The following is a 12,389-nucleotide window of genomic DNA, read 5'->3' on the forward strand; positions in this document are numbered from 1 at the left end:
CAAAGGGAGAAGGGGAGGAAGGATGGAGGGTAAAAGATGAAGGAGAATAATAGGATCCCAAATGACAAACTTACTGGATGTTTAATTTTTGCTCATGGTTGGCCAAGTGTGTATCAAATGATGAGAAAATGGTACATGAAAGTACTTGTGTCTGTATCACATGGCTCTGCTTTGTGTGATTTATTAAAAAAGTTTAGTTTTGTTTAATATAACTAAGTTTCTCTCAAAGAAGCATTCTTGGAAAATGTATTAGTAGTATAAGAAAACTTGGATTTGCCAAATAGAACTTATGTGATCTTAGATCATCTGTCTCTAAACTCACCACATCTGTTAATCTCCTGCAAAATGGAGAGCATTAATCCTGCTTTGGCTTTCATCTTCCAAAAGTTATAGGAAGTTTTCAAATGGGATGTGTCTAAAAGTATTTTGTAATGTGTTAAGTGCAATATGTACAATAGTGAGTCATTAATATTAGAGAATAGTTACAGGTCCTCCACAGAATGATGTTAAACAAACTGCAAATTGCCATTTTTTTAAAGTTTACTTTTAAGTTTTTGCTTCATATTAATTTTCAACAATTGGATTTTAAAGATGCAGTAATAAGACTGTAAGTACATTTATTAGATTTCTCTGTTGAGCTTGTGAATTAGATAAATGAGTTTTTTTTTTAATTTGGCTGATCACATACAAATCTGTTTTATCTGAAAGGAGAAAAAAGAAAGGCATGGAAGAAAGAGGAAAAAAACAAATGACAGCCAAATTTGTTAAGGTGGATGTACTTATTAGAAGAGGAAAAGGGTTTTATGATCTAAGGCCACAATAAGCAGCAGCAAGACCTGTCCAGAGGGAAATCAAGGGGGCTGGGTTCACATCCCAAGTCTTTCCTGTCTTGCTATGTGACTGTAGAAAAACATTATTTAGCCTTCTGTTTGGAAGTGTCTGAAGGGATTGTCCAAGAGAAAGGAAAAAAAAATTACCATGTAACCACAAGATCAGATTCAATTGATAAATAGACACTTTTTAAGACATCAGTGCTTTGTATAGAATCAGGGCTCACAAAATATTTGTTGAATGAGTACAAGAATGAGTGTGGGAGGAAATCATCACGTACTTGACCTTCAACATGTTGTTAAGTTTACCTTTTCTCTCTTTGTTTTCCCATTTAGATGTGGAGCAAAGATAATTTCTATGCTGAGAATTAATGACAATGGGGGATTGCCAAGTAAACACAAGATAAAAATAACATTACCTTCCACCTGTAGGCTTAATATTTTTCTAAGTTCTTTTATGTACACCCTCTCATTGAAACTCATTAAAACAAGAGACCATGGGAATTTTACAGGCACAATATTTAAACATGCATACTTGGTTGTTTTCCCTCTTGCCAATAGGACTGATCTCTACCGAGTTTTTTGGCTCTCATGCTCAGGGAACCCTGAGCCGTTTCTTTTCTTTTTTTTTTTTTTAAAGATTTTATTTATTTGACAAAGAGAGACACAGCGAGAGAGAGACAGAGACAGAGACAGAGAGAGAACACAAGTAGGGGGAGTGGGAGAGGGAGAAGCAGGCTCCCTGCAGAGCAGGGAGCCTGATGGGGGGCTGGATCCCAGGACCCTGAGGATCATGACCTGAGCCGAAGGCAGAGGCTGGCAATGACCTAAAGAAACTGTTTCTTCAGCCTTATCCCTCCCTTTCACACTTCCCTTGTGGTGTAAATGAAGTTACCTGGAGGGTAGATGTAGGAGAAGAAAGGAGTGGAGGCAAACTCACTTAGAGAAAAATATTAGGAGATACATGGCAGCCTTGAGCTAAAGCTAGGCACTCCCAATTTAACCTCAACATTACTGTCAATCAGCATGCAGCCCTTTTCTAGCTTCAGATTGCCAAAAGGGAGAGTGAGCCCCAACTAACAAATGCTCATAAGAAAGATTTCACTTTGGTTCATCATGTATAGGGTGCAGATTTAGGGGAGCATAGGGATTTAAAATGCTTTACCACAACCTTTTAAAGCTAGAATCTACATGTTGAGCTTCATCTTCAGAACTGCTGAAATCCTAACTACTTTTAGGATTTCTTTCTGCAACCTCAGTATCACAATGAGGAACCTGAAATTCTTGCAAATTGAATCTGAATGTTATCAAACTATTATCAAAATTGATATCAATATCAATTACCTGAATATTATCAAAAAAGAAACCTGTAAGATCAGCATCTCTGGAAGTAGAGAACAGCATGGTCTATCTATTCATTGGTCTTTCTTATGGATCTCTCAGCTTTGACAGGGCAGAGATCATGTTGTGCTCTGTGTGTTATTAATGCCTAGCTTCATAGGTGCTAACTTAGCAAATACTTGATGATGATGAGAATTCCTGATGTAGTAATGGACTGGAATTTAGCAGACAGGAAACAAAAACAAAACAAAACTTCTAAAAAGTCCTAAATCTTGATTTGGGCCTTGTGAGTGCCATGGTAAAATCCATCAGCTAGTTCCTGGTGTTCCCTATGGGAAACAATGGGGGAAAGAGAATGGCACCCAACAAGTGAACTGTCTCTGCATTTTGGCTTTGCCTTCCTCCCAGACAATTGCTCAATAAGTTACCTCCATTAGGGAAAACTAATCTCATTAATGGTGAAAGAACTCAAAACATGTTACTCTCCTGAATAAAAATTGGTCATATTTTGATTTTTTGATTTTAAGTGACTAGAAGGCCATTCAGAATTCATTACTCTCAGCCTCCCACTAACTGCTGAGCAGGAGCAGTTTTCTGTGGTGTCATACTGGATGTAGGTGTAGTGGTAGAGCTCCACATAGAATGTTAAACTGTGTTAGGTACCTTCTCCTGGACAGAGCAATAGTAATAGGCAAGTAACTTTGTAATACAAGCCAAGCCTAATTATTAAATCCAAAGCATGTACCTCAAACCTAATTGCTCTTTAGGTTGAAAAGCAGGATATGAAATAAATCTATCACTCAACAATATCTGTTATGTGTCAAGTGCTATGGCAAGTACTCAGGCTACAGAGCTAAATAAGATATAGTCCTGGACTTCATGGAGACAGATGTACAAAGAAATAATTACAATATGGTAGGCAATGCGGTGATAGAGGTATATACAGGGTGGATTAAAATCAGGTGTAGGGTTTCTAGGAAGGCTTTGTAGAAGATAAAATGCGTGAACTCATTTTGGAAAGATGGGTAGGGATTTCTGTAGTGGCTGGGAAGTGAGGGTAACAGGGCTCAGATGAGAATATTCCAGACTGAGGGAAGGTTTAAAATGCCTCCATTCCCACCCAAAAATTTCCATTCAACCATCTGTATTTCTGTTATAGCACAAACTGCACCAGGCAAATCTAAACAGGTAAGGAAGACTTTATTCAAGACTACTGCAATAGGAGAGAGATGCTAGAACTCAGTCTGAACTCAAATGCACTGAAATAAAGGGCAAGAGGGTTTTTATGAACTCAGCTGGGCTAGGAGAGAAGTACCAGAAGATGCTAGGGGGAAATCATAGGCCAGCCATGCTTGCTAATTGACTTTATCCAAAGGAAAAGTACATTTCTCATCTGTCACGACAGGACATAATTTTGCAACTTGGAGTAAGTCACCCACTAACATTAGGCTCCTATTCTCCCACAGAGCTAGATGTGGTGCCATGTCCCTTGATGATTATATTTCAAAGGGACTGCTCCCAGGTTCTTGATAAAGACTTTCTTGGATTATAAAACTAGCAAGAGGCATTCAAAAAGATTTACATCTCAAAGGGTCATAGGAAGAATTTACAAGTTTTCTAAAGTAAAATCTCTAAGAAAAAGATCAGAGCCCAGAGTTAGGAGGAAGCCTGTCTAAAGTTTAGTCAAGCTGAGGGAAACATTAAAGCCAGCTTCCTTGGTGATGGCATTTTGCCAGGTGCAATTTGACTGCTTTTTCTTACATGCTCATCTCTTCCTCTTAGCTTTGGTCCACAGGGTAATTAAACTCATGAACAACAAAGAAGCAAAAATAACTACCTCACAAGAGGTGGTTTTAGAATCCCTCTGTACTGCTTCTGTTCGTTGAGAACTGAAATTGGGTTTGAAAAACAGAAGCAAATTCCTCCTTTAGTTAAGAGTCCTCTTGGTTCCAGCAAAACAATGGCTAAAAAGATCAGGCATCCACCTACCAAGGTAGAAGACACTGAACAAGAACCACTGCTGAATTTGAACAAGACAAATATTTTCTAGCTGGAAATGTAGTAGTCTGTGTCTTTCCTGGGAGCACAGACTGTCTGTATTAGAAAAGAACCCTGATTTTCCATTTAATTTCAAATTTACTTATGCTGTCCCAGATAACAGAAAAGGAGGAGTATTGCCCAACTCATTTTATAAACTTGGAGTAGTCTTGATTCCAAAAGCAAGTAAGGATGATTCAACACTTATTTATATTGGAAAAAAAAATCCTGAGAAAACTAGGAATAACCAGGAAATTCCTTACATAAAAGTTACATACAAAATCCTAGAACAAACATTGTGGTTAATGAAGAAAACCCAGATGCATTCCTTTAAAGACAGGGAATAATATGAAGACACACTGTTACTATTTTACATAGTACTAGATACACTGATGAATGTTACCTGGAAAGAAAAAGAAATAAATTCAAGGACTGGAAGAAAAGAGATAAAATTTATGTGATATAATTATTTATCTAGAGAAACCAACAGAGGTACAGACCAATTCTTTGAACTATTAAGAGTTCAATGTGTTTGCACATTTCTTCATCACTAGTAATCAAATATAAAATGCTTGCACGCATGCTCTCTCTATATATAGATATACATAGAAACAAGAACATTATCAAAAGTTAGCTTACCCAAGAAAATACAAAATTTCTAGGAGATTACCTGAACAAATAGAGAGAGGTTTTATTATCTTGGATATAAGGACTTAAAAATGTTCTATCTAAAAAACGTTCTAAAAATCTCAGAAAAAAAAGACTATGAGAGAAGATATACCTTATCAGTCATGAAGAATACCAAAAAAATCATAGTAATAAAAAGTTTCAAGATCATGAGGCCAAGAGAGACAGACCCATCCATCTATCACCTATCTATCTATCCATCTATCTACCTACCTATCTATCTATCTATTGCATAGGCAGTTCTTCAAACCAGTGGGGAAAAGGCAAATGGTTTAGTAAATGGCATTAAGAAACTGGACCCTTTTTTTAATAGTAAATGCAAAGGCAGATTGCAGACGAATTCAGAACAAAATGTTAAAATCAAGTCTATAAAGTTTATATCAGAAAATATAAAAGAATATCCTTGTAATGTGGAGGTGGGAGAAAAATCCTTAATGTTTTCCCCTAAAATAATCCTACAAATCATTAATAAAATAATTGATGAATTTGATTATATCATAATTAAGTTCTTTATTCAACAAAAGACATCATAGATAAAGTTTAAAGACAGGTTACATATTGGGAGGTGTTTAAGTGTCTAAAACTAGAAAAAACTAATATTTAAAATAAACAACACATGAAAATCAACAAGACAGGAATCTTGATTGCACATATGATTGGGCAATTTACAAAGAGGAAATCCAAAGGGCTAACAAGGATATGAAAAGCTGCTCAGGGGGTGCCTGGGTGGCTCAGTTGGTTAAGCGGCTGCCTTTGGCTCAGGTCATGATCCCAGAGTCCTGAGATAGAGCCCCATGTCAGGCTCTCTGCTCAGTGGGAAGCCTGCTTCTCCCTCTCCCACTCCTCCTACTTGTGTTCCCTCTCTCGCTGTCTCTCTCTGTCAAATAAATAAATAAAATATTAAAAAGAAAGAAAGAAAGAAAAGACAGAAACAGGAATGAAATCTATAAATGATTCCATTTGCACAAATTTAAAAGTCATGCACATCAAATGAATATTTTGGAGGCACCTGGGTGGCTCAGTCGGTGGGCGTCTGCCTTCAGCTTAGGTCATGATCTCAGAGTCCTGGGATAGAGGCCTGCATCAGGCTCCCTGCTCAGCGGGAGTCTGCTTCTCCGTCTCACTCTGTCCCTCCTCCCCGCTTGTGATCTCTCCCTCTCTCTCAGCCTCAAATAAATCTCTTAAAAATGCACATTTTGTAAGAATAAATACACACAAAAGGATACACATTAAACACATTAGAATACTTGATGTGGTATGTGGCATGGAGAGAAGGAGTGGAAAAGGAATAAAAAGGAATGAAAGAATGAAAGAAATTAAGCAAGAGACTAGCAGGTACCTATAACAATAGTGTACATTCTGAGGAGTATGGTAAACCCAACTCTATCTATGTATCTATATCTATCTATCCATCTATCCATCCATCCATCCACTATCTATCATCTATCTATCTATCTATCTATCTATCATCTATCTACCTATCTATCATCTATCTATCATCTATCTATCTATCTATCTATCTATCTATCTATCTATCTATCTATCATCTATCTATCTATCTATCATCATCATCTATCTATCTAGAGACATGGAAATTTCCACCTCCAGGTAGGAGCACAGAATGGAATCACAGAATGTTCTTGTTGGAAGGGGCTGTTCAAGATTGAATTTTATATATCCTGTCCCACTAGGAGACTCTTCTTCAAATTCTAATTCCTTAACCGAGAGTATATGTCAATTCCAAAAGAAATGAAAAAACAAAAAAGAAGAAAGGAAGGAATACAGACAAACAGGTTCAAAGAACCATTATTTAAGTAATATTGATATCACTAAAATTATTGAGTAATAGAACCTCAGTTATGGGTAAAATATAAAACTAAGTGCAAAATTAAGTTATGAGTTGCCACATCCACAAAACAACACAATTTCCAGGAAAAGCAATTAGTTCAGTCTAAGCACAACCATACTTTTTGGTGATCATTGCCAAGACTAAACATAGCAATACAGACTAAACTTCAATTGAGTTATTGGAATATTTTGTTTTCAGGCAGAAACAGCCTCAAAATGCTGTGGCATGTTCCTGTTTCACAGTTCATTTGGAGAAGGTTTGCAAACTCCTAGTAAAATGTAATCGTATGCTTTGCTTCATGTAAATTGTATCTGTTTTCCCATTTTGGATAACCAAGCAAAGAAAAGTGACTTTTCAGTAGTTTAAAAGTCTAGAGCAGGGAAATAAACTGTTCACCTAATGATTTTACAAGAAAATAGCAACTGCTTTAGACAGGCATCCATTATCAAGCAGATGGATTGGTTTCTTTGGGGGAAATGTAAACAGGAAAAACAAACACCCTACTCACATAAATTTTAAAACTTTTCCTTTGGCATTTGTTCAATATATTGATTTAAAACATAGGTCACTTGAAACAGAATGCCCAAGCTGAAGAAACTGAATGCAGAAGTATCTCAAAAATCAGATGAGAGATGAAAACCATATACCAAAAAGGGGCTAGGATCAGAGATCACCACAAGTGATTTCCCCATTGTCAACTGGAGCAGTGAGTGCTCGGGAGAAGCTTTCTCAGGGAAAGTGTCATTTTAGGAAATAATACTCAACACACTAGCATTTCCTTTCAGAATCAAGGCAATGGCTTCTGAGCAACCTGAAGTTTATTCAGTCTTTGATTCACATGGAACACCTGTATTGTTGGCCCCAAGAAGTCCAATGCTAACATTTTGCATATGTATTTGTATTAGTCAGTATGCTCCAAAGAAACAGAACTAATAAAGTGTGTATGTTTGTGTGTATCTATATCTCTATAATCTATATCTATCTATCTGAGAAATCTATTTTATGAAATTGGTTCATGTAATTACAGAGGCTAGCAAGTTTAATTATAGACGCTAGCAGGGTAGGCCACTAGGCTGGAGACCCAGAGAAGAGTTGATGTTGAAGCTCATGTCAAAAGGCAGTCTGGACCTCAGCCACAGCAACCTCTTCCTAGAAACATCACCAAATGCAAGGGAAGCAAGGGCAAAAATGAACTATTGGGACTTCATCAAGATAAAAAGCTTTTGCACAGCAAAGGAAAACAGTCAAAAACAAAACAAAACAAAAGACAACGAACAGAATAGGAGAAGATATTTGCAAATGACATATCAGATAAAGGGCTAGTATCCAAAATCTATGAGAACTTATCAAACTCAACACCCAAAGAACACATAATCCAATCAAGAAATAGACATGAACAGACATTTTTCCAAAGAAGCCATCCAAATGGCCAACAGACACATGAAAAAGTGCTCAACATCACTTGGCATCAGGGAAATCCAAATCAAAACCTCAGTGAGATACCACCTCACACCAGTCAGAATGGCTAAAATTAACAAGTCAGGAAGTGACAGATGTTGGTGAGGATGGGGATAAAGGGGAACCCTCCTACACTGTTGGTGGGAATGCAAACTGGTGCAGCCACTCTGGAAAACAGTATGGAGAGTCCTCAAAATGTTGAAAATAGAGATACCCTATGACTCAGCAATTGCACTACTGGGTATTTACCCCAAAGATACAAATGTAGTGATCCAAAGGGGCACGTGCACCCCAATGTTTATAGCAGCAATGTCCACAATAGCCAAACTATGGAAAGAAACTAGGTGTCCATCAACAGATGAATGGTTAAAGAAGATGCAATGGAATATTATGCAGCCATCAAAAAATGAAATCTTGCCATTTGCAACAACGTGGATGGAACTAGAGGGAATTATGCTAAGCGAAATAGGTCAATCAGAGAAAGACAAGTATCATATGATCTCACTGATATGAGGAATTTAAGAAACAAGACAGAGGATCATAGGGGAAGGGAGGGAAAAGTGAAACAAGATGAAACCAGAGAGGGAGACAAACCGTAAGAGACTCTTAATCTCAGGAAACAAACTGAGGGTTGCTTCCTCAAACAGGCCATGAACTTGGTACCACTGACTCACAACTGAGAAATGATTGAGGAAGTGGTAGCTCCAGTTCAGCTACATTGCATGGTGACCTACAGTTGTTTTCTCCTCAGTGACTTTGGAAGGAATTGACTAATCTGAACTAAATGTAGCGAACCATTACTAAATACCAGAATGCATCCTCATGTTTATTTTCAAAGTGGAATATTGTTAATGCTTGTAGAGAGATGTTTGAGATTCACAGAAAATGCTCTGGCCATGTTTACTACTCAAGTATTTCTGAACTCAATTATCAATCATCAATAAACCCACGTTTATTTATTTTCATTAATCTTGTGGAGAATGCAAATGCAAGGATCTTATCTCTTATAAGATTATGACAAATACTTAAAGTCAGCAAAAAGTTCACCTCTAGTTACCCAGGCAGGCAGGAAGTGTGGGCAAACAAGTTTGGTCCAATCATGCTGGTTGGTGGTAGAAAGGAGAAAATCACACTGTAGGAGAGTTTCAATATGCCATAAGGGTAATATGACTTCTCACACATTTGAGGGAAATTCCACTCAATTCAACAGTATTTATTGAGTTTCTGCCATGTTCAAGACACTGGAGTAGGTAGAGGTAGTGGTGGAAGAGAAGATTTAGAGATGAGTAAACTATAGCTTTATTCCAGTAGGAGAGAAGATTTAGAGATTAGTAAACTGTAGCCATAATTCTCCTTATAATTATACCTAGAAGGAAGAATAAAAGCAGGATATATATATATATATATAAAATGTATCATACAGGGGAAAATGTAGTCAGTAACCCAAGAATAGAAATAGTCATGTAGTGGTTTACTGCCCAAAATATCTTTTGTACTTTTAGAGGAAGAGGACTCGGGCTACCAGCCACCTACTACCTTTAAAAAATTTATCCAGTAGCCAAGAATCTGAGGAAGAAACTCAGCTTATTTTGGATATAGTCTCCAGCTCTTACAGCAAAGCCTTCCATATCATTTCATTCTGTTCTTGGTCTTCAAATTTAGGTCTCTGGTGAGAATTTAGAAATATGCTTCTGTTGGTAGTATCCAGCGACATGGTGCCTGAAACCATAAATGCCTTTAAGAGATCCAGGCTGTAGATCCCAGAATGTAAAATATATACTAAGTACTATCAAGCTTACAAACTCCATGTGCCTTCCACCTGGTTCTTGACCTGCCATGAATCCACATCTCTCACCTATTGTCTACTCCCTGGCTCTTCCCTAGGCCAAAGCCCAGAGATCTTTGCTTTTTGTGACAAAAACTACCAAACTTGCTGTCTTTGCCCTTTTCTTGTGCTAATTTTCAGTTTGAAATGTCTTCTCTGGCCACAGAGATTTTAGTCTAAGCTTACCAACTATCTCCATTATATAACCTAGAATTTAGTAATTTGGTAGCTGATATACCTTAGCTACTAACTCAGCAGCTGTTGAGTTCTGAGGAAGCTCCTGGTAGAACTGGATGAAGTGATGTGTGCCAAACCACACTCTTCCTCAGTTTACATCACAGTGTAAACTGATTACAAAGTTATTTTGGGTGTTTTCTTTTAAGAAATCTTGACACTTGCCACAAAAATACAAAACCAAATATTTTCAAGGATTCGATTTCCTCTCTACCTACTTATGTGCTACTCATAAAATTAAAGGCAGGGGTGCCGGGGTGGCTCAGTCGGTTAAGCGTCTGCCTTCAGCTTGGGTCATAATCCCAGCGTCCTGGGATCGGGCCCCACATCGGACTCCTTGCTCTGCAGGGAGCCCACTTCTCCCTCTCCTCCCTGCTTGTACTCTCTCACTGTCTCTCCTTCTCTCTTTCTCGAGTAAATAAATAAAATCTTAAAAAAAAATTAAAGGCATCTGCCTTTGAAACTTGAACTCTGGTGATGCAAGTCATATAAAGTTCAGAGTGTCTAGGTCCAAATAGGGCTATGCCTGTAATATTAAATATTTCTTAGCAGAATATATTTTCCCATTGCTTCTGACCATTTTTTCCCTATTGTTTCATTCATTCAATCACTCAATTATTCATCAAATATTTATTGAGTTCTTGCCATGTGACAGTGACTGTTCTAGGTATAGGAAATATATCAGGAAACAAAAGAGACAAAAATCCTGCCTTCATGGAGTTTTCATCCCTTATAGTAGTAGGAGTGAAACAATAAATATTGGCATACCACATATTATTATAAATGGTCATAATCGATACAGAGAAACATAAAGTAGGAGAAGGGAAAAAGGAGGCTGGGATCAGGGGAGAGGTGGGATTGAATAGGTCACTTCTATGTTAGAATACTGGGAGAGTAAGAAGAACTAGCAAAAAAAAAAAAAGAGAGAGAGAGAAAGAACAGCCAGTGATGTAGGAGGAAAACAAGGGATGTGTGGTTTTGGAGATCAAGAGGATGAGATGAGAACTAAGAAGTGATTGACCAACATGGAGGCCATTTGTTACTTGAAAGCAGCAGTTCCACTGGACTGATGGAGGTAAAGGCCTGATTAGAGTTATTTAAACAATAATGGGACACTTAGGGTCCTTCCATATCTTGGCTATTATAAGTAATGCTGCAATAAACAAAGGGGTGCATTTATCTAGTGCATATATAGGGTACAAACCAAGTGTCCATCAATAAATGAATGAATAAAGATGCGTTATACCTACACAATGGAATATTACTCAGCCATAAAAAGGAATGAAATCTTCCCATTTGTGACAACATGGATGGACCAGAGCATGTTAAGTGAAATAAATCAGACAGAGAAAGGCAAATACCATATGATATGTGGAATCTAAAAAACAAAATAAATAAAAATAAACAGACTCTTAAATACAGAGAACTGGTGGTTGCCTGAGGGGAGGTGGGGGGTGCTGGGCAAAATAGGTGAAGGGTATGAAGAGGCACAAATGTTCAGTTATAAAATAAATAAGTCATGGAGATGAAAAGTACAGCACAGGGTATATAGAAAAAAAAGTAGAAATTAAAATAGTGTTGTGTTAACTCATGGATAGGCTGAGAGACTAATGGGATACAAATTTCAAAAGAGGAATAAATGTATAAGGAAATTTAATATACAATAAAGGCAGAAATGGTAAAAAAGAAGAAAAGAGAGAGCCAGAAACCAGCTGGAGCCGAAGTCCTAGCATTGTAGGAGGATTCTTCAGCTACTCTGTCAACCGGCACAGATGTTTCTCTTTCTTCATACGATGAAGATCAGGGATCTAAACTTATCCAAAAAGCTAGAGAAGCACTGTTTGTTCCCATTGGAATGGTGGGGTTTGCAGCAATCGTTGCATATGGATTATATAAATTGAAGAGCAGGGGAAATACTAAAATGTCTGCTCACCTGATCCACATGCGTGTGGCAGCCCAAGGCTTTGTTGTGGGAGCAATGACTCTCGGTATGGGCTATTCCATGTATAAGGAATTCTGGGCAAAGCCTAAACCTTAGAAGAAGAGAAACTGTCTTGGTTTTGTTGGTGGTGCTTGCTTTAGCTAGGCATCTCATACTGAGTTTATATGTTTATGTTGAAAATAAATC

At 37.5% G+C, this 12,389-nt stretch overlaps 1 pseudogene; it reads left to right on the forward strand.

Annotated features, from left to right (window-relative positions):
* Positions 1-2,096: 2,096 nt before the first annotated feature.
* LOC102744520 (HIG1 domain family member 1A, mitochondrial pseudogene) lies at positions 2,097-12,383 on the forward strand (annotated as a pseudogene).
* The last annotated feature ends 6 nt before the right edge of the window (positions 12,384-12,389 follow it).

The sequence above is a fragment of the Leptonychotes weddellii genome, unplaced genomic scaffold, assembly GCF_054177405.1.
Source record: "Leptonychotes weddellii isolate Sample4059 unplaced genomic scaffold, ASM5417740v2 HiC_scaffold_599, whole genome shotgun sequence".
Lineage (NCBI taxonomy): Eukaryota > Metazoa > Chordata > Mammalia > Carnivora > Phocidae > Leptonychotes > Leptonychotes weddellii.